The sequence below is a fragment of the Cephus cinctus genome, unplaced genomic scaffold, assembly GCF_000341935.2.
Source record: "Cephus cinctus unplaced genomic scaffold, Ccin1 Ccin1_scaffold0813, whole genome shotgun sequence".
In the NCBI taxonomy this organism is placed as follows: domain Eukaryota; kingdom Metazoa; phylum Arthropoda; class Insecta; order Hymenoptera; family Cephidae; genus Cephus; species Cephus cinctus.
This window is the reverse complement of record NW_014333408.1, coordinates 9,508-32,051: the sequence shown is the minus strand read 5'-3', so window position 1 is coordinate 32,051 and position 22,544 is coordinate 9,508. Positions and strand designations below refer to the sequence as shown.

Genomic DNA, 22,544 nt, shown 5'->3' with positions numbered 1-22,544 from the left:
GGGGGTGCATTAAACTCATGTTAAGTTTCCTCAGCAAGTGTGCGCACGAGCTTCATTCACTTCAGGCGTCAGCAGTAGCACCATAGTAATAGTAATATTAGTAGTAGTCAGGTACTACGTCTAGGTCAACCCGAATCAACAGGCCGGTTCTATCGGGGTGAAAGATCGTTGTGGTTCAGAATCAGTGCCAATTGCCGGTATTCGTATGTTTCAAAATCATGTATCAAATTAACGTCATTTGAGAACGCAGTGGCGTGTCAAGTCATTTTACCTATCAAACCGTTTTATCCCCGTGCTATTCAAAATATTGCAAAATCATGAGCTGATACGTTCTGCCGCCTAAAACACTTGGTTAGACTTGGTTACGTTAGGTTTCTTATCTGTTTGCATGTAATTTGTAATTTTATGCTCTTCGTAATCTCCTACGCGAATACCCTGCATATCGAGGAGCAGCTACACCACCATCCGCTCTCTACTCATGGACTCTATAATGAATTTTGACAGATGCTTTGTTGCCTGAGCGATCTCAGGAGAGACAAGATTCTCTCGCGAACCTTTGGCAGTTCTTTCAATTCTTTATTTATTTCCTCTTTCCTCATGTCAGTTGGTTGGAAGGACGCGCGATCGGAAGAGTCTCACGATCAATCGCAAATGTGCTAACATATCGTGAATATTGTAACATACAAAGGTGTGAATCTCCAAGGGGTATGGAGAATCCAGAGTCGAGTGTGCATAGTGCAGAGTGCGTAACACATTGAGCTTCGAGTGTGCGGATTGGCAAGTCGAGAAAAAGAAGGCTCTTTTGAGAAGAAAGTTTTTCCTTGCCCTTATCGCCTGTCACGATATTCTCAATCGACGAAGGAAATACGAGACCAATTCGATTTTACTGTTGAACAGCAAGCAAGCGCCTGCTCTCGGCGAGTGATTTGATGCGTTGAGAGAAGAGGAACGGCAGGGAAGCCTGGTATCGTAAACTTCAAAAAAGAATGTGTTTGGTGCTCTCTCGAAAGGGACACGGCAGCGTCAAGAAGGTAACCTGGATGCTTTTGCGGCGACAGTACTTTACTTCGGCAAACCGAAGACGACCGCTCACGATGATTCTCATATTCATCCTCCTTCACAGTTGCTTTCTTTATGGTGAGTTCACCCAGAATTTCATTGGTTTTTTTAATCAACCTCTTTCTATAGGTACTGTCTTGCGTTTCAACGAATTTCACACTATTTTCGCAGTATTAGCACAAGTCATATTCTATGCCAGCAAAGTTTGCTTAGCTAAGGAAGGCGTTTGTTAGTTCTGCGACGGCTTTAACCCTCATTCTCCACAGCGCCACGATGGGCTATTACCGGCGGCTATTATGAATATACTTATCACACTGATAAGCTCTCTGTTAAACGTTACTCGACCCATTATGTTATGGTTCAACTTTATTTTGGAAAACGGGTATCCATAAGAATATTAATATAATACATTTATATAATAGCATTGTCCAATGGAATTTTGTGATATTGGGTTCAGAGTAAAGAAGAAAAGAAAGAAAGAAAAAAAAAATAAGTGAATACCCTCGTAATGCGTTCCATTCACGGAAATCCGTTGTACTGATAATCCAGCGATAAAAAGCATCAATAGTTTTTTCTGAGATAGCCTTGCCTTCTCAAATGTCGAATTAAAGTTACGATTAGATTTTCTTAAAGGAAAAAGTAGATATTTAAAGGGAAGCTGATACGTAGAAGCAGCTGCACAAGTGCGACTGATATCCGCAGTTATCCCGTGAGCATTTCTCTCGTGGGAAGTAAATTCTAGTTTTCCAATAGTAGTAGATGCATTTAAATTATCCACTATTTGTATTCCAAATCAGTTTGGAAACCGTAGGAGGAATTCTGACAGCTGGAATATATTTTGAACCTGGGCTATCGTTACCAGAATGAAACACTAAAATATCGATGGAAATGCATGGAGGAGGTATGGTATTGACTTTTCGCGTGCATTTATTAAAAGGACCAGAAAACTGTAGTAGAATATTCGTTGTATCCGTCATGTGCCAATCCACGAGATATAGCCACTGTTCGATGTAGTTGCAATAAATTAGGGCATGCAGGGTTCGCTCACGTCGCAAGCAGCGACGAATCGGAACTACTGCTCGACGCTAGAGTTATGCTGAAAAATATTGTAAAAATTAAAAGTAGAACCGAACGATCAATTATTGAAGGATGATTTTCATAAAGGCAAAAAGAATGCATTGAATTCAGCTATGAGACTAACGGTATTAGAAAAAACAGTGTTTTGATCGTCACGTGACAAGACCAAACCCGGCTTAATTGCATATCGAAGAGGTAGCGAAAAACATTTCGCTTTCTAATAGGAAGACGGATTATCCTTTAAGGTAGCTAATTAATTGAAACTGGTCGTTAATTTAATACACTAACTAAGTTCGGTTACGTGCTTTTCGTGAATGACCCAGATGCGGACATCGTCCTGAAGATGGGAGAAGAGAGATTAATCATTCTACGACAAGCGAAGAGAAAATAATTAAATTTTCCGGCTGAAATGGAATGTTCTTAGACGTAAACCCTGAATGGACAGCGCTGGTTTAGCGTCGATTCGCGCGCATAACCTTATCAAGAAATTCTTCGCTTTTGTTTGATTCCAGGTCATAAAAGAATTCGCGTTTGTAGGAAAGGTAAATGACAACGCTGCATTATATTTTGCATATAAGATATGCGTTTTTTAAATCTCGACGGGAACTGAAGCGGGAAACCAGAAACGATAAATGTCATGTTTCTTGAAATTCTGGAATCCACTCTTATCAATGTATGGCGAACAGCAGCTCGCCTTATGAATAATTTCTTGTGGATGTCGCAAGTCGGCAGTTGTTTTAACACAAAAGTCAGATATCAGGATTCCAAGGTCGACAACCGTAATTTAGTATCATTTTCAGTCACAAAGCGTTACACAACGTTTTATAATTCAATGCATCCGCAGGCCAAAATGGCGTCGAGCAATTCAGGTCGCCATCTGGACCATGTATCATTGTAGCAATACTGTTGCTTGTGAAATCCACCCGAAAACGTCGGAACATATCAAAACAGAATTTACAGTATTACTATGTCATAGGGAGCGAGTTTATTTTTTTCTTCTACCGAGGGAACTACGGAGCGATGTACAACAAATCCGAAATTTATAACAGGATAAGCCGATTTAAGCTTGGAACGCGGTACGATCGTGGTTGTATCCCCGATGACAAATGGAAGCAATCACCTCCCTGATACCTTTTATCATTCACCCCTATACGGTCTAGCGGCTCCTAGGTATCCAGCTATCGCTGGGTGTATCCCAAGTTACTACAGCTACGCTGGTTGCTAGTCCATTGATTCAAGGTACTTCAAGCAATATCAGATAGCGATCGGGGTTACTTTTCTTCGTTGCTCCGTTACTTAAGCTTAATGGCAAAGTTTCGAGAGCCGCCTAAGTCGAACAATCAAGTCGAACATGCCTATGGCCTACTGCAGTAGCCTCAGCTAGATAACCAAGATCAGGTCGAAAGCCCTGACATTCGGGCGCCTAGCGATGGTTGTGACTTTTCATGTTATCAATGGTAAAGCTCTGAGATGAATAAAGAAGATGCAGAATGAGAGAGAAGAGATGGATGAGCCTGCCAAAGAGTGGGAAGAGAAGCTGTCGAAGTTTCGTCAGAGAAGATCGACTTCTTTCTATTTGCGTGGATGGGGATGGGAAGAGACCTTGACACGCCGCTAATGGATTCCATTTTTCGATTGTTTGCATCCGATGTGAAATGTTCATCAGTATTGATATTCCGCTAGCGGCGACGTAGTAACGCCGAAGCTTTGTTCACGTGTCTATTGTTCGATCTAGATCGACTTGATATCCGGTAGGTAGTTGATGCGTCTCCACGTGCCAATTATTTGTCACTCTATTCTCAATACACATTCTTGCATATTAACTATCTAGCCCGAGAAGCAATCAGTCTTATTTGCAGGATGATATTTCGAAATTGTCTAGAACCTTTCAAATGTCGGAGCATCGAAAACCCCCTGTAATCTTATCATTGGGTTTGAACCGTAGCACGTTAGGAGATAGCAGAGTAATATTGCGAATCTAGTAAGAGCTGCATCACGAAGAAGAAGGGTCTCTAGCCACCGCTCCCCTGGCACTCCTATGCTCCTTTTGTGCTTCTTTTTCGTTCTGCGCCAGTTACCCAATGTTCTCTATAGGTGAGGAACAGGTTGAGCTGGGGAGTCGACGCGGTAACCCGTTATAGCTTGGTGCACGTATCTTATAGACACTAACAGAGTGGCTTCGTGTGCGACGTGGTGGTGGTAGCGCTCATCTTTGGGCGTTGGCCCAATGTCGCTAGAACCACCGTGAGAAATATTTTATATTTGCGATAAAGCGAAGAAGTTGTTTAAATTTGGATCAAGAAAGTTACACCAGTACATTTGGAGTCAAGCCAAAATGAATCGCAATATGTACTTTTCTTCGCTTCAGGAAGTCAACAAGCCACGCGTTCTCGAGACGACTTCTTGCCTCTTCCTTTAATTTTTTTTTTCTTCATTTATATCATTTTTGGCTAAATTGTATTCATATGAAAAGTTTGTTGATTTTCGAGCGCGTAGAGTAGTTCTGCGAAGATGGTGCGCCGGAACATGATGGGACTGGAGCCAAAGAAAATTCTTGGGTTCTTGCGACTGATTTATGTGCTGAATATATCGAGGTTAGTGTATGCAGGCTTGTGATGGATTTCATGCGCATCTATCACTCGGACTCATCAACGTCAAAATCTCGGCCAAATAAATGTGGGATCAGAAGCTATTGAATGTTGAATAGCAAACACCGAGGCAACCTACGCGGTCACGTCTATAGGATGTAGCCGCCTGACATCGGCATTGATGGATAAACGTTATTTGTGCGGGATTTGGCCAAGTGTTTTCAGATCCCTGGATTCGAGTTCATCGTCGACAGGTCGCGCGTCTAGAGCGTCTAGAGCGTCTAGAGCGTCTAGAGCCTCTATAAGTACCAAGCCGCAAGACCGTTCAAATGAAGCACCATTGAATTTGCCAGGTTATTTTAAAATTGTTTGAAAAATTCTGAATGTCTTAAGAGGGACTGACAATAGTTGTCTAGTTTCTGACAGTTTGCGGAAATAGTTGTGCTGTAAGCACATTGTTTCGTGTCGGGGTATACCATATGGCAGACATTACGTGCTCGCGATGTGATGTACTTAGCAGGGAATGTAGCAGAAGAGTTACACGCAAATCGTATGGACGTGTGCCGTCGAGTTGAAGTAGTAGAAACGAACCAACCAGGAAAAACGAGAAACTGGCATCCAAGTGAAAAGACGTTTTCGCGTTTCTCCCATGTAATTTTAGATGCTGCTCTTTCCTCAAGGTTCTCGGAACGCTCAAGCCGACTAAAATGGTCGGGCTGGTTGGGTTCCTGGGTTCTACCAAGGGAAGGTAGAACCCAGCAGCATTGTTCAATTTTAGCATTCCACCTAATTAAATCTAGAGGCTCTTGAGCGGCTTAAACGGCAAGTTTGTAACTGTGCCTTGAGTCAGCCAGCTGTCTGTTGTTTAAAGGTTTCTTTGGAATGGTGAGGCCCTAGGGATTTGTAGTGTTTTGCGCCGCGGAAACAGCAAGCAGCGACAGCGAGCTCACCGAGGACCAAGGACGACGGGCCAGCAGGCTGCGTAGTTGCCGCTCTCGAATCAGAGAGTGAGAGAGAAAGAGTGGGAAGGTGATGCTGCCGCAAGAGGGTGGACCAAGGTGAGTCTAAGGGTGAGCTGGCGAGCTTCAGGCTGAGGAAATGTAATTTGGCGAAGACGACGAGGCGAGTGCCGAGGGGCCAATTTGAAGTTTCGAAGCCTCTGTCGAAGTACAGCGCGAAACCGCTGAAGAAAGAAGAGCAGCTGCCGACCTAGAGGCCCGAAAAGTGAGCGTAGGGAGCAAATCGAATCCCCGCGGATTACTCGTGTCTTTGGACCCGCGTCGACACTCGACAGCGATTTGCGGTTACCGTTCGATTGCACAAACAATTTAGCATTGCCTGTCGCTTCGAATTCTCGTGGTTCAAATCGCTTTTGTTCCTACCACCTTAACTTCTATGCGATCTCAGGTTCGACCTCATGTTCATCCGTATCGTTGGAACTGAAGGGGGATACGATCGAGTACAAACTCAGTCACGCAGTCTTTGCGGTTGGATCAGTTTCGTGAACATTATCGCCTTTTCGAAGAGCTCGTGGAATTATTTGGAGAAATGATTCCGTTCCCAGTTTAATCACTCGTTGAGTCATCAGCTTTGTTGTAGTCTTTGTGAGTAATCGATTCACTGTTTTCTCGTGCGAGCGTGAATTTGAAAGAACGAAGAGTGGCTTCTCATTATGAACGCGAGTCGTACATCAAGGTAAACAAAAATGAAAGGTGGGGGCCACTGCGGGAGTAACTCATAATACGGATGGGCAGCCAAAGTTTTCAAGACAATCTGGCTACACTCAAATTAAAGTTTCTTTTGTGCAGTGAAACAAAGAGCGAGGAAATTCATAACGCTTCTAGCGATAATGCTGGCTCCACGTTAAATGATAGGAAGCTTGTAAAAGAGCTTCTCCTCCTCTCTCCTTCCAACCTTATCTTATATTCCTTTTTATGGCTGAAAAGAGATTACTTCTTCGCACTAGCATCACATTCTTCGAATTTATAACAGCCGCAGAGTGGATTCGGCCATTCCCTGATTTCGTATGCGTCAAGGGTTGAAAGATGCTGGGAATAGTTTTGTTTTCTTTATATTTTCTTTCTAAGAAAATACATAACCATTCATGATTTCTCTGACTTTATTCAATCTCTAAGTAGGATGCTAAAATTGTATTTAGATGCAATACAAGATGGTAGGATGAAATGGAATAGTACGTTGAATGTCATTCCTATGAAATTGATCCGATGTACGGAAGCATGGACTGTGGATTAATCTGAGTTGGATAAAGTTTGGCAAAGATTCCTTTCATCCCGAATAGGATCGCTATACGAATACAACGAAGAATCTGCGAAGCGCAATGTGTTATATTCGAATATTAAAAAAATTGAATAATTATTTACTTTTTTGAAAGATATAAGACTAAACGTTTTCAGAAAATAGAGGGTTATAAGTTGAATACCGAAAGGTGATATCGTTTTAGGTGATATCATGTGACTCCATATGTCTAATCCTAATGGAGTCCCTAGTACGACATTTTCCGAAAATGGTTCAAGTTTCACGTTACACGGCCATGCCAAAACGTTGTTATAATGGCACCTTACATCCGCATGACAAACAAGCAAACTATCTTGAAAGGCTCCTCTTGGAACATTAACGAAAACATATTGTTAGATGCTACCGTACGGGCGGTAGATGTTGCACGCAGCATCCGTCATTCGATGGTCAAATTGATTGCTCAATGTATTGTGTACGTGCTAAAATTAACTTTTAATTATCTAGCTGATTAAAGTCACTGAGATCCTTTCTAATTGAATATTTGCCTGTAGGACCATTGTGGAAATCGATATTGAAAACATGGCTTTAGTCGCCTCGTGTCCTCTAGCCTAATTGCTGCCTCGGTAGCTTTTTGATAGCTCATGCGTTCAATCTCTCTCCGTGAATGTACGCGCACTTATAGGTAGGCAACTTCCAAGATGTCCTCGATTTTCCTATTCCTTTTGAACAATGTGCTGTGGGTAGCATACCGCATAGTAAAAGTTTTCCCAGTTAACTCTGATATTTTTACGATGCTCAAGTTAATAGGGCTCATTATGCTTCTTGTTCCGTATCGTTAATGGTAACGATAATGGTGGAAAATAGCGAGTCTGGAAGGTTCGCACGCTCGACAAGGATCTTGGAATGCAATTGTAAAGAAATACCAGAACGCGTCAGGATTCGAGGTTAAAGATCTCTTTTTCTCAACTATTTCCCAAGTTTATCCTTTTATAATTCCCTTTCTGTGCTGTGGGCTGATTCTTTGAAATGCTTTTCGCTTAAAATATCCTAAAGTTAGATATAAGTGTGCAGTGCGTTGAGCATTTTCATGTTGTCGATAATTATAGTATATGTCTTATTTTTTGAGTATTTGAGATTTTTCGAATCATGTTCATTATAATGGCAAAACAAAATAAACAAGAGAAGTGATATTTTAGAGTCCTGAAATGGTATCGTTAGCTCCGCTGAAATGTCCAAGTGACTCGGACGGGTACAGCGTGACTCTTGTAAAACTGGGTTAAATTCAAATGAGCCGAGCGGCTCGGAAAAAGTAAAAGGCGCAGCTATTCTTGCATTGAGAGGAGGGAGCTTTGACTGTTTAAACGCGCACGTTACACGGTTACGCGCCTCTAGCTCTCGGTTTGCCACATCTCAACAACCCTCACCACTGACTTCATCAACCTTTCGTCAGAAGTAAGAGCTTACTCAGTCTCAGAATAATATCTTCTTTCGCTTCGTTAGGAAGCTATACAACCACACAGTCAGCTATCAGCCTGTTTACATGCTTTTCCCGAAGAAGCGCTATGACTCGACAATAAATATGTTTTACTTTGTTTTCTTATTTCAAATTCGAGGATCTTCAATTTAATCATCAGCGACCATTGGTGTTCCGCTCTTTATCCTACCGTACACTCTTTTTAAAAATTCTAATGGAACATATCGAATTCCAAAAACCAGCAAATTAGCTTAGCGCGACAGTAATTGAATCTAGATCTTACTCCCCTCGACATTCCAATTTTCCAGATATTTATCACACTTGGATCCCTTCACCCGTGAAACGCCTTTTCCATATTAAAAAGGGAAAGTGGCTTTTTTTTTGTTTAGGGCCAATTTAAAGTAAATTATAATTTTATGATACTCAACTGTATTATCTGTCCCTTGAAATTGGATACAGGGAGTTTGAAATTCGGAAGCCGCGAAAGTGTATAACTGAATTGCTCAGTGTCGTAGAGTGTCAGGAGACTCCTACGATTCAAAGTGATCATTGTCGGAAGTGTGTCAGAATCCATGTATCTATAGTAAGTAACAGCACTAAAGGCAGCAATAGCAGCAACGGCAACGTGGACGTTACGGGCTATATGTATCTGTCGGCCAGAATGAAGACGTAAGGACTGGTGGCGAGGGCCCTGGAGGACAAGTAGATTGTAGAAGGTAATTCCCACTAGCCACAAAGATCCTCTTAGAGCAGCCTTTACCTTCGAGCCTCCTCGAAGCAATAACTTCTCTGGGAGGGCTACCAAGCGGGAGACCCTAGACCCTGACTATTAAGCAGAGTGACTTCCTCCTACGAAGTCACTTTCTTACGCCTCTTCCCGATTTAATCTTCAAAAAAAAAAAACACTACTCTCGAGACAGCTCGATTTTCACAAGACTTCGTCTCTTTCGATCTGCGAGTTTCGAGTCGATCGATTCCCCATTAAGCTACGAACTTATTCACTACAAAGAAGGTCCCTTATTCATTCTTCTTATATACTGTCGGATAACTTTCGTCTTGTATATTTCGAAGTCATTCGTGGCCCGTTTCTCCGATGTCTTCGCTCTTCCAAAGACTCCTCACTTTTTCATCGTTTTATTTAATTCAACTTTCTCGAAGCATATCCCGCCGTCTGTTTGAACATGGAGTGAATATTATTCCCTGGGTTCTATGATCATTCTTCTCGTGCTCACTGGACCCCTTTGTTTGCAAAGATCTGATATAAAAAATAGTAAAGAGAATTCATGGAGAGTATTCGGGAAAGTTGGCAAACATCTTTAACAAAGAAAGTGTACCGACAAGTTTAAATTGCCAATTCATCCACACTAAATTCTCTCCCAGTTATCTCGTACATTTTACAAGAGTCTTTAATCCAGAAGAAATAATACGGTTGTGCAATTGCCCTGGCTTGTGAACACTTAGAAGAGAGACTGGGAGAAAGGGTTGTAGGTATGTAAATGGGAAACATGTGGACAGTGAATAGTGGATAGCGGATAGTATGGATGATATGGATACTCCTGTTCGAGGAAAGGACGGATATATCACCTGGCCGAGATTGTATTTGCCGCAGTGCGCAGGGTTACTCAGTCAGATACCTATACAGAGTATATCAGCTAAGATGTACGTTTGAGGTGAAATGGTACACGATTTTCAAAAATATGATGTGACAACCATTTAATATTTTGGATGAAGCATCGATTGCGCAAATTATTATTTTTCATTTAATTTCCGTTCGCAAATAAAAGAAAATTATCTTTCCCATTGCAACTTGTATCGAAAAAAGTTAAATGCAAAAGTGATACATCAAGAGTAAAGAAGAAAAAAAAGAGTTGGAAAAACTTCATAGCATACATAGCAAAAGAACATTACATAACAGAGTACATTTCCGGCACTCCAAGACTCCTGTAGTCTCCATAATTTATGAAGAGGAACACCTAGAATCAAAAATAGAATATGTAGATTTCCAACTTGTAATTAAAAAAAAAGCATCGGGATACGTTTTCGCCGCCGTGTACGAATTCATCGTACGAACGATATGATCATTGATGCACTGCTGAAAAAGAGTGAGTCCAATAAGAGAGATTGAAGTTAAGTTCATTTGAATGAGTATTCACAAGTGCCATGTAAAGATGAGCATTTTCTAGGAACAATGGAGCAATATACATATCGCAGATGCTTTACCTCGTGCAATTCTGTTTGAAAATTGTTGCGCAGGCAAGAGAATTAAGGAATTGAGTAATGCACTGTTTTAAGTAGCAACTCCTTGGTTCTTTTTGCTGCCAAGTTTTCGAACGTTCTTTTTTTTCCTTTCAGATGGAGATGCAAAGCCTTCTCGACATTTCCAAACGGATTTTCTACAGGAATGGCCGACGCCGGAGACGGGGCCCTATTTCGACACAACAGTCCCATCGAACATGACAGGCCTCGTTGGGAAGACCGTACACCTCATTTGCAAAGTGAAGAACCTCGGGAATCGCACAGTAAATAAATTTGATATTCTCATCAGAATCGACATGACGGGCGTTCATCGAGCGTGTGAAATGCTTCGAAAGTCTCCCGGTGGTTTATCGGGGAAATTTTCGAGCTGGTTGATGAATACAACGAGGCCTCTCGGTACTAACGCTTGAATTACGGCTCTAAATGCAATGGAACATTTCATGGGGTGGAGTTAGCGGTAGCGTTCATGATGCTGCCTGAGAGGGGAAGAGATCCGCTTGGATTAGGCCCGTAAAACCGTGGCGATTATTTCAGTTATGTAATTACTGCCCCTCAGCTCTTAAACCCCAAACCTGTTTCTCTGCTTTCACCGTACCTGAAAATCTACCCTGTCTAACTCCGTGTTGATTAACATAAATTGTCTACTTCAAAGTGCTTAATACACAAGGTAAAAATTTCGAACCGAATATTCCTCTCAGGAGACGAATCGATCAGACTCACGGGGAATATTTAAAATGGGAATTTACTCGACGTCAACGAGCGATAAAGCTTAGCCCTTTGATCGTTACCCACGTTAACTAACCTACATCTATCGTTAACAAACATGGCAGGGAATGTTATGCCTTTTTTTCGGTTAATGGATTCTTCAAGTTTTCCATGTGCTTGATAAATTGACTCTAGGACATCGGAGCTCGTCAGTATATTTCGTAAAATTTCTTCAATGTGTATCAAGATGAGTAGCAGTTTCATAACGATCTGCATTTGCGGAATTAGCACATATTTCCGTAAGGAAAAAATTTTACAGGATATCCTTAGCGCATATGACAGGAAATATATATGTTTCAAAATTATCTTTCTTATATTTTTAACTCATTGACAATTGCGACGTATCGTGCCTCGGCACGACGGAAGAGGATTCTTCGGGGTGTAGTAGAGCCCAACAGGGTTAATAACTGTTCAAGAATGAAATGATGGCCTTTATCCTAGGTGTATGTTATAGGGGCTGCCGAGAGCACAATTTTAATCCCAAAGCTCATTTATATGTAAAACGGGACTCTCGTTAATGTTAATGTAACTATGTGTGTACTGGCCCCTATATTGTGTTGATAAATCTACATGTATTCTGTCATTAGGATAATCGATGAACTCGGTTAGAAAATCTAGAGGCCGCAAACAGGATGTTTTAAATGAAGATGATAGCATGTATCTTTGATTTTCATAAAAATCGATAAAGTATATGCTATGGAAGTCCTTTATGAAAACAAATGGTTCAACGAAAAGAGACGCACTTTTGTTCTCGTATAAAGAACATCAGTCTCTATGAGACGAAAGTCGATGGTTGTAACGTTTTCAAACTTCGCTGTAGACTTGTGCGAGCTAGTTCGGGCATTCAATTACTCAATTACACAAAACTCTTCTGTAGGTGCTGTTAGCCAGAAATGTAATTTAATAAATTATGGCACTAAAAACCATTGAAATTATCGTTAGGGTTATGGTTTTCTCGTTAAGGTATAATTGCTTCGGTAAGGGGAGTTACGTACTTCTCGTAGAAATTCTGGATCATCAGGCTCAGCCAATGCAAATTAGCGATGGTGAATTATTGGCTTTTCTCTCATCAATTCGTTCTTTGTTTTTTTTTTTTTTCTTTGATGAACGTGTCACTGCGATTGTGATGATAATATAAAAAGACAGATCGATGCATGCACTTCTAATATACAATCGATTTAAAGTGATTGCGAGGATCTGTTGGTTATTGGAATTTCTCTAGCAACGTTACGTTTTCACAGACGAACGCAATATAATCTTGCGCAAACGAGCGGAAAATGACGTTAGTTGAGAAATATGGAGAAAACGAGCCACAATGTATCCAGTCAGATCGTAAACTACTGCTTTTCAATGGAGTATAAAGTTTTATCGTGCAATCATGTGAACGATGAGATGCGGAAGTTGCTCTTGCAGCTGCTTTCTTATCACTAAGATGAACCATGGGGCTCCTTTGAAAACAGTTCGCTAGGCGCATGGATAAACAAGTTAATTTTATATATGGACTATAGGACTATTTTTAGTCTAAGATTCTGTGGATCTTCAAAGCAATTACGGCACCATGTGTTGTGCCAGCAGATCAATTTTTTTGTCCGAGCAGGTGTCTTGGGTGCGACATCGCGACATTCACTTGTTGACGGTGGGACGTTACACGTATACCAGCGATCAGCGATTTGAAGCCTTGCACGCTCCCCACACAGAAGAGTGGACCCTCAGAATACGGTATCCGCAGCGCAAGGATTCTGGAATCTACGAGTGCCAGATATCAACCACTCCACCGATCGGTCATCCTGTATACCTGACCGTCGTGGGTAAGTGCAGCAGTGGGATCGAGACAATTTTCATGAACTTCTGAAAGCAGGACGTATAGACGGGTTAACTATTACGTATATGAGTAAGTACTGAGAAGTTTTAAAATAAGGAATTAGCAGAATAGCTTGTGTCGTTACATGATTGATTAATAGGGGTTGAGTACTGGGCGAGGAGTACGTGAATGGGAACTCTGATATAAAAAAAAGGAGGTAACAATGCCGCTCTTATAGTAAACTCCTAGTCGACAATGACGTGCATAGTGCGATCGGTATTTGCTAAGTCGATCCATTAATTTAGAAGGTATTTCTGGAGGATCGCGTCGACATTTTCCTCTTCCCTAATCCTCGATATTCGGCCTAGCCCAATCTATGCGGCACAGCGTGCAGAACATTCCGCTGTCTTCGAACCGTAATCGTTTGCGTTCGATACAAAGGAGAAGCATTTTGGAAATTCTCCATTCTCCTCACATGGAGTGCACTCCAAATCTTTAGTTTTCGGATCTAGCCAAATTCTCTGTGATGCGTATCTTTGTATTGAAATCGATGTGTGCTTTCACCTCTTTTCCCCTTCCTCCCTTCTTCACCCTTTAATTCTTCCACGTTTCCTTGCCATTGTCCGCTTTTTTCATGTTGTTTGCTCCATCCATACTTGCTCTCGGGTCTAACGAGTTTCTTATTTTCTTCTTTCTGTAAACAAAAAAATTATTGAGGACGTTTGTGTGAGTCAGTTTCAATAGTTAAATTACGCATATCTATCTGTTGGACAACTTTATCTTCGAATCGTTTGATAAGCTTATTTCTGAGGATCATTATCATTGATTCGATATGGAACTTGGGAGGCTGGGTTCTGAAAAGAATTTGCAAGTCCTTCAACAGGCTAATGAGACAATTGGTCATGCAACAGCAATGCGCTCAGCGCCGTGGTCGACAATAGCATCAAAGACCAGAACACGTCTTGTTAACGCGAGTCACGAGCGATGCCAATTATCTTACGGCTAATGAAGTTGGGAGGAAGAAACCCATTGCTAATCATTTTCTTTTATCTCTTGATAACAGTCTGAGCGTCCTCTAGCGTCACCTCGTGGTAGTACTCTTTACTCGTGAGAAACTTTTAAGGGTGCAGCAGCTAACTATAGTTACACAGAGACGCAACAATGGCCCTTTTGATAAATACACTTGCTTCAATTGGTTCGACCAGAATATTCCTTTAAATACTTTCGGACTTCTTGGCTCCTTGAGAAAGCCTGTTGATAAGCGAGGATGGATTTCTTCCTTATGGATCTTAGGATCCTTGCATTCGTAGACTTTTCTTCTATCATGGAACTTTTTCCGCTAATTCTAGTGGGGGATAGGAAAAGGAAATGTTTTAGGAACTGGAATCGACCATCGTTTTTTCCACTATTCTTGGCATACGATACTCGTGAAATTGTAGCAGCTTGGGAACAAATTAGACTTTTCCAGTAAGGCCCTTGTTAATTCTACGGCGAGTATCTGCATGTTCTTTTATTCTAAATCTATTTGCTTTTTCTTTTACGGGAGACCAAAATATTGAGCTGGCAATCCTAAGTAGATTTTTAGATTCGGGAAAAGTTATTCGTGGTAGCAGCACGCAGCAACGTTCCCGGCTGTTCGTGACATTAAGTTCCCTGCAGAGACGTTTGCGGCATTATTAGGATTAGCTAGTATTATAGCTGATGACAATTCGAATTTGATTCCATTTCAAGAATCTTTTGTTCCAGGTAGTTTTCTAGTCGCTAAGTAATGTCGGGTATTCGGCTTGCATCAATTCTCAAGCTGTCACGTAGCTGCAGAATCGTTTTTCCCATCTCAAGAAAGTAGAAAACAGCGCTCCATATTCATACCAGTGCTTGTGAGCCGAATTTTGAGCCTATGCTCGATTTACTTGCTTCAATAAAAAAAAAAAAAAAAAACATGGCGAATACATCCTGCGATTTTTTAAAACGACGACTAGCTGGCTATAGCAACAGGGAGCAGCAACAGGGTAATCAAGCTGCTAGGTACTTGCTTGGTGTGACCTGCAGAATATTATTTGTCCTGCGCTACACTGAGCATCTGGATGTCTCTCTCATTGATTGAACATCGAATTTCCGCACAAATCATCTACAGGATTAGAACGTGAAGTCCTCGAGCTACTAGGAACATTTTCAGAAGAAACATTCTCGTGTTTTCTCGATGAAGGATAATCCCTCGAGACGTAGAAACTTGGCGTAAACTGACGATTCTCGTGAAGAATTTAGAGGAAAAGTTGTTACGCAGTTGATATGGATTCTATCAACGTTCAATCAGAGTCGACGTGGTCGCAGTCGTTTCGACCAGTCAGCCAAATTTGACGGTGGGAGCCGATTGTGAGCGGTCAACTGTAACGTATGCGTGGATTATACTTTAAATCCGTGTAATTATTCTGGCACATTATAACGCTTGGCTTGGAATATTGTTACTGCAGGGAAGAGGGAGCAACCTGCTGGCTCACACGCTCTGTAATTATTACGTCCACGGCCGCAGCGGCATTCAAGTGTAGAAATGTTTAAAGTAGCCATTCAAATGAAAATTCTCCTACAATTTGCGGTTAGAATTTCTCGCGGAACCCAAGCTCTGGAACTGTCGAGAGCACTGATCGTTATGCTACCGATGTGCTACATATTTTCCGACCGAGAGAGAAGGATTAACGTCCAACAGTCCGGATGAAATAAAATTTCGTTAGTTCAATATGGCACCGAATGATTTCCAATACTGGCAAGTCGCCAATTTACTTCCAGTCGGTTTCACTGAAATAAAGGGTTTCATATTGAGAACTTGCCGAGAGTACTGTCGAGCTGGGCTATTTCTGGCAAAGAGAATCGAATCTCCACCTAGCTTATTAGGGTGCAGGCTTTGATAACCGATAACGACTGGGTAGAGTGGTAGACGAAACCTGAGGCAAAAATAAGGAGCTATGTTGATTGCCCTGAATGATTGTGGCTTTGAGCATCGGTGTGTAAGGTGGCTAACTAACATTAAGTAAATTTCGTCGGAGGATCGAAACTTTACTGGAGCTTTCTACGTTAGGACGGACATCCAGCACCTTAGCCCCCAACACCTTACGGTTCTCATGGTCCTTTATGGTAACGGCACTTGTTCAGCAGTTTCCCGAGCTCCCTTATGACCCAGCTAGTAGAACCATTTGCTACTAAAGACTATCCTAGACAGGTTGACTAGAGTACTGCTTAGACCTGCCAACCTTCCTTAGCCTATGAATCTCATTAATTCCGAACGGTAATCCACATCGAAATCGTGGCTACAGTTGTTCTTCGTCGAAACTGAATGAACTCAGGAGTCGCAAGACACTCGAGCTTTAATTCGATATAGAAAGATTGCATAAAGATAGAAATGCCATAGATTTCTGAAAAAACGAAGAAAAAGGATTTACTGAGAAAATAAGGATACGCCGTCTATAAAGTGGCGCAGGCGGCATTACGTAATGATCCCAATCAATGCACGATTCTTCAGATCTTCGATGAATTTCTTCTGGGTTGGAGTCTCGCGAAAATCCGATATCATGAGAGGAATTATTTTCATGTTGCTGTACAAGGATGAGGACGTCGAGGATCGAAGGAACGTCATTACGTTCCTTCACATAGTGTCACATTTGACACTCTCGTCGCAGCGATGTGGTGCGTAACACATGGGTCGGCAATTTTCTGTTTCTCTACTGACGCAATCCATGCGGCGATCATACCTATAGTGGCCTTTCGCTATACACGGTAGCTCGTTAGGATTTATAGGTACGTCTTTACTAATATCATCCTACCGTACAGCTTGAAATTGCGCGCTCGCTTCTAGCATTTCTAATCGGTGGCTACTCGGGGTTGCCTATGCTTCTCCACTCTGTCTGTTTCTCTGTTTCATTCTCTATCCTTCGGAAAACTCGAGTAAAAGGATTTTACTGAAGAACGCGCTGCAGTATCGGCTCGCCGGACAGAATGACCGAAGAGCGGTGGGTTCCGAAGTCGTTTGGAAATCTAAGAAGTGAAATATGATTCTCTTCACGACAGATAGCATCTCTGTGGTTCGATCTCTGGCATTCTCGGCACGATCTACACTACTTTACAGACGAGCCCACTAACGGTTGCTTCGATGGCAAAACAAAGAAACCGCTGCCTTTCCTACCCTCGTTCTTCTATTTCCTCTTCGGGCAATTCGAGCGTTCTAATTTACTGAGGTCAGCCACATCAGAACGTGCGTTACCCTTTTTCTCGATAGAATTCAAACTGTGAAGAGCCGTAGGCAACTCGTTGCAAGTAACGATGTCAATTCCAGAAAAGTGTAATTCAGTCAGGCTATCAGAATCACATTAACAATTTAAAAGTCCTGCTCTCCTACAGGGTACTCCTACAGAGAGTTTAAGGTTTTAAATGATTCTCCTTCTCCGCGCGTTGCAGAACCGATCACGGAGATTGCCGGAGGTCCGGATCTCTTCATCAATAAGGGAAGCACAATTAACCTGACTTGCCTCGTGAAATTCGCTCCCGAGCCACCATCCGCGATGGTCTGGAGTCATCATCGCAAGGTAATGGATGGGATGTAAATATCTTCCAATGTTACGAATATGGTTTGCCGAGTTGACACCGGCACCGGTATCATTCTCGAATTCTATCTCTTAGGCGTAATGATGAAACGATGCTTATAGAAAATCATGGTTCACGAGAGAACATCCATATTTCTCGGAGGAGAGATTCATTGTCGAAGGTGGAAGGAGATAGGCGATAATCTGTTCCAATGTATTTCTTCGCAGGCGATTAACTTCGACTCGCCTCGTGGAGGCATCAGCCTCGTAACGGAGAAAGGACCAGTAACTTCGAGTCGGCTTCTCATTCAGAAAGCGATCCAGAAGGACTCGGGCCTCTATACGTGCACGCCAAGTAATGCAAGTCCCAGCAGCGTGCGAGTTCACATACTAAATGGTAAGGGAAGCACGTGTTAACTTTTAGATGGGAAAACGGGAAAAAATAAAAGAAACAGTCCTTGCTGCGCTTTCTTTAGGCAAAGACAAGCATTGAGCTATAGCAAATTACCGGAATAGTATTACCGCGATAAATTCCAGCAGGAGTTGAGGCTATTTCCTCGTTATAGAGTAATATTTGTTTCAGAAGAACACCCAGCAGCTATGCATCATGCTAGTGGTGACAAAATGGCTGCGACTCTGCTTCCTCTCGTGCTACTTCTTCGAACGCTGTTGTAGTTCGTAAGATTTGCCAACTAGGAGTGGCTTTTCTTTTTCGCATTCCAAGGAAATAATGGAAAACTGAAAGAGTTAACGCGATTGTCGCGTTAACACACAGCCGTGTGCAGTGCATGGCAATTTGGAGCGGCTCAGAGCAGTTTAGGGCAGCTCAGAGTTGTTCAGCCTCACTTCCCTTAATCGAAGGACACCATGGTGACCGTGTGATAAAGTTAACTCGTCGAATGGTCATGAAGTTAAGAAGATTTTCAGTATCGAACAGCACCGTAAATTTGAGAAATGAACGAATGAGAATATGATCGCCTACTTGAAATGGCATTGTATATAAGAACGCCGTCTTGTACATATCATTGGACCTAAAGTAAGTAGCCTGTAGCTAGTCATTAAGGGACTCAATATCTGTGTGATATTCAAGGCTGATTCGCATAAGCGCGCGGGTGACGCCTACTGCGAGGAGAGCTCAGGCGCTAGAACCTCTAGAAGGATCAGCTACGTATGTATGTGCATAAATATTGCGCGACTCTTTCGACTCTCAGTGATGCACGTTTAAGGCGAACTCGGAATTTATATTCTCTGTCAACTTTTGATGGAGCAACTTGAAAGGAAAAGTTATTGTCGTTATATGGTAAGAGGTGTTCTCTCGAGAGCTCTATTATTCGTCACAAAAAAGCCAGGAGACATGTTCTACGAAAAGAAATTTCTTTTGTCAGACTCGAAAAAGGCATATCATGCAATGGCACGTCCCGTACACCATGCATCACCTGGATATGCATTTGCCAAAGAGAAAGAAAGTTTCCGGGTCCATTCGGGGGTCGAGAGTTTTCCGGAGCTTTTCTCGGGTTAAAGCATGTCGCGCATGTCGTGCATGGTCTTCGGATTGGCCGATGGCAGCCAATGTTACGCGTGGGAATATCCTTTCTTTCGTGAAATCGGGAGCGACGCTGGAGGCGATGACCTCATTCCAATCCAAATAATAAAAAGAGTCTCTTTGCGATAAAAGACTCTTTGAAAGGTTACTGGAGTGATCCTTAAGTCGCTTCAGTGATACGAGGAACGGATGTGAATTACTGTAAATATGTGCGAGACACCCTTAGTTACTCAATTGGTTGTTTATTAGAACAATTTATGTTCGGGGCACGGACGGAGTGAGCCGCTCCTGGATCAACGAACTACCACGTCTACGATTTATAAGATTCGAACATTTGTCTATAGGCTTTAATGTTTAAAGGATTTAAGAGATGTTAATATAAAGTGCACCGTATACTCCCATAGTAACCGCATCCCGATGCTCGTCAATGAAAATTGAGCTATCCCTGTGCGAAAAGTACATCAAGAGTATCGAATGTCAAGGCCATGATGGATTTCGAGACTCGGCTACCATGTACTTATCAAAACGAATCAACTAAATTTTTCATGTTTTAAAAAAAGATTGTGATATATATCTGTAGGCTAGACAGTTAGATAATAAAGCGTTGGGTATTTTTCGCAAAATCTAGCGACGAGTTACATAAGTATGTTTGTCGATGTGCTACGAATACCGGAAAACTTTGAAAAGCTCGTTAGTACATTGGATCGGCCTGAGAAATATATGTAATATTGATATTAGAAGGATCAATAATAATAGAAATGACATTTTTCCCATGTTATGAGAGGTCTACACAACTGCGAAGATTTGATTTACCTTGTTAACATTTAATTCGGAGAAAGTCCGATATTCGTTGTTTTCAAACATGTACGAATAAAAGATAATTACAGGAACTCTAGTGAATTTATTGAGCATATCACGATTGCTGTACATACACGACGTCAGAGGCGGAGGGTGACCGAGTCCGCTGGTGATCGATAATTTAAGCCCAGGCAGCGACTGCTCAGCGACCATATAAAATCTCACGTGAGCCTCGTCATAATAGCCCCGACACGGATTAAAATACAATTACTTTCTTGCGCTGATAAGGTCTTAACGTTGGAGGTACGTAAAGCCACCTTGCCAGGGATAAAATAAAGATCGATGAGCTCTAGGGGCCTGGAAAGCATTTTTCTTTTTTTTTTTCTCAAAACAAAGAACCCCTAGAACCCTGAGAAACCGAAGAACATCGAGGATAATCTGGGTTCGTGACGTATTGAGCCATTGTCATTTCCTCCGACGACGAGCACCAGAAGACTTCCGTGCGGTTATGTTAGTTGCTGTCAGAGTCGTTAGTTCGACAAGCATTATATACTGGTAATCTTGCTAGCGAGACCATGGTAAACTTTCGAGAGCTTGACATCGGGCAGCGTTCGTCCGGTTAACATAATGGAACGGAACGACGTAGCGCTGACCTGGAATTGTACGTGGTGTGTCGTTTAACAATGTCCATGATACTCGCGCGTAAATCCGATTGATTAGCAGTCCAATCGTCGGTCGACTCCGATAGGATCTGACAGTATACATATATCACGAATCAAACAGCATGCTAATTCAGTCAGTTAGTACGCGGGGTCAATACAGTAGGTCAATCGAAATTCCGTATACACCCATATCGATAAGCCTGCATTGTCTCTCGAATGACACCCACTTCGCTCTGTGCATTTGCACCTTTTATCTGAATATTTACTTTCTCGTCTCTTGCGAATCTTCGGTTTTTCTAAAAGTCTGTACAGCGAGTTGTCTGATCAATTTGGCTGGATAACTTTGAGCAAAAGGCTCTGGAATTGGTATATTTATTATGAAAAGTATATTATAGAATGAACTGTGAAGCAAGAGGTTTGAAATGGGGTTTAATGTCAGCGGCGAGCAGAAGCGGCAGGCTGCAGTTTCTATTTAAAAAATGTAAGGTAAACGGCCCAGTGAGCGATACTTGAAGAGCGGCCGTTTTAGATTTTTGTTATTTATTCACGCGTGATATAGCCAAACTGAAAACTAAGGGTTTCAACACGTCCATTAAACTCCTTCGAATGAGATTCACCTGTTATACAAGTGAAACAATGAAGGTTTATTACTTATTATTGTTTTAATAGCGCTTCTTTGCTACCAGGGTTTCCGATATTCGAGAAATACCTATGTCGTAGGTTGTGACCCTCGCGTGTACCTGACGTATCGCCCCCTTGGCACAATGTATGGCGCCTGCGCGTACCCACTGTCTGCCAATTCCGAATATTCCCATACAAACGAGTGTCGACAACACAGCAACACAACACACAATATTATTAATATTAAAGAAAGCCGCTCGCATCCGCGCCAACACAATATCTTCTTGAAGATGACTGAATGCTGGAGGGTTTTATCTCAATGGGTAGCGTGCTAAAGGATCGAAAATGCATCATCGCTAGACTCATTTTCAAAGTGATCGTTGCTCTTTGTTTGGTGGACGAAGGGGGCTCTTATCGTGAATTCTGCTATCACTGATCTATTAGAAAATTGCTGGCTGAGAGAACGGCTTCCCTTAGTTGAAATTGGCCCTTGGACAAATAGGGGTCTCGCCCTATATTTTCCCGGAGAAAGGTGAGCTTTCTTTCTGTAAGCGGCCTTTCGTTTGCGATCTCCCATCTCGTCCAGTTGGTATCGTACAGGGGGATGATTTGCTCATTTCCACCCGAAAACCTAACCTTGCTCCCCATCTTCCATTTTCACATCCTTTTAGCCCTTCTATCTTCAACCTGCACCTGCTATTTCTCCTTCTCCTCTGCTTCCCTACCATTTGGTGCGATCGGTCGCTCTATATATTTCATAGTATCGCATTGACGGGTTTCCTGTAAATACTACTCGCCATTTGGACACGGAGGATGGTACTGCGGATTAAATTGACGAAACTGCCGCGGAGAATGAGAAACGGGAGCGAGAAGGAAAAAAGGAAATGAAACTCGTTCGAAAACGAATCCGCTCTGAAATATCGAAATCTTGCCATCGGAACGCCGATATGCGATGACATTCCAATATTGTTCGGCTACTCTTATCACGAAAATCGCCTTGACGAGTCCGATCTGAAATCCGAAAATATTGGAACAAGTCCATTTGAAATTTTCAGAGGGTTCGATACGAGGAA

The 22,544-nt window shown here is 42.1% G+C and overlaps 1 pseudogene; it reads left to right on the top strand.

Moving 5' to 3' along the window:
• The window catches only part of LOC107270725, a 99,614-nt pseudogene extending 79,334 nt beyond the window's left edge, over positions 1-20,280 (top strand).
• The last annotated feature ends 2,264 nt before the right edge of the window (positions 20,281-22,544 follow it).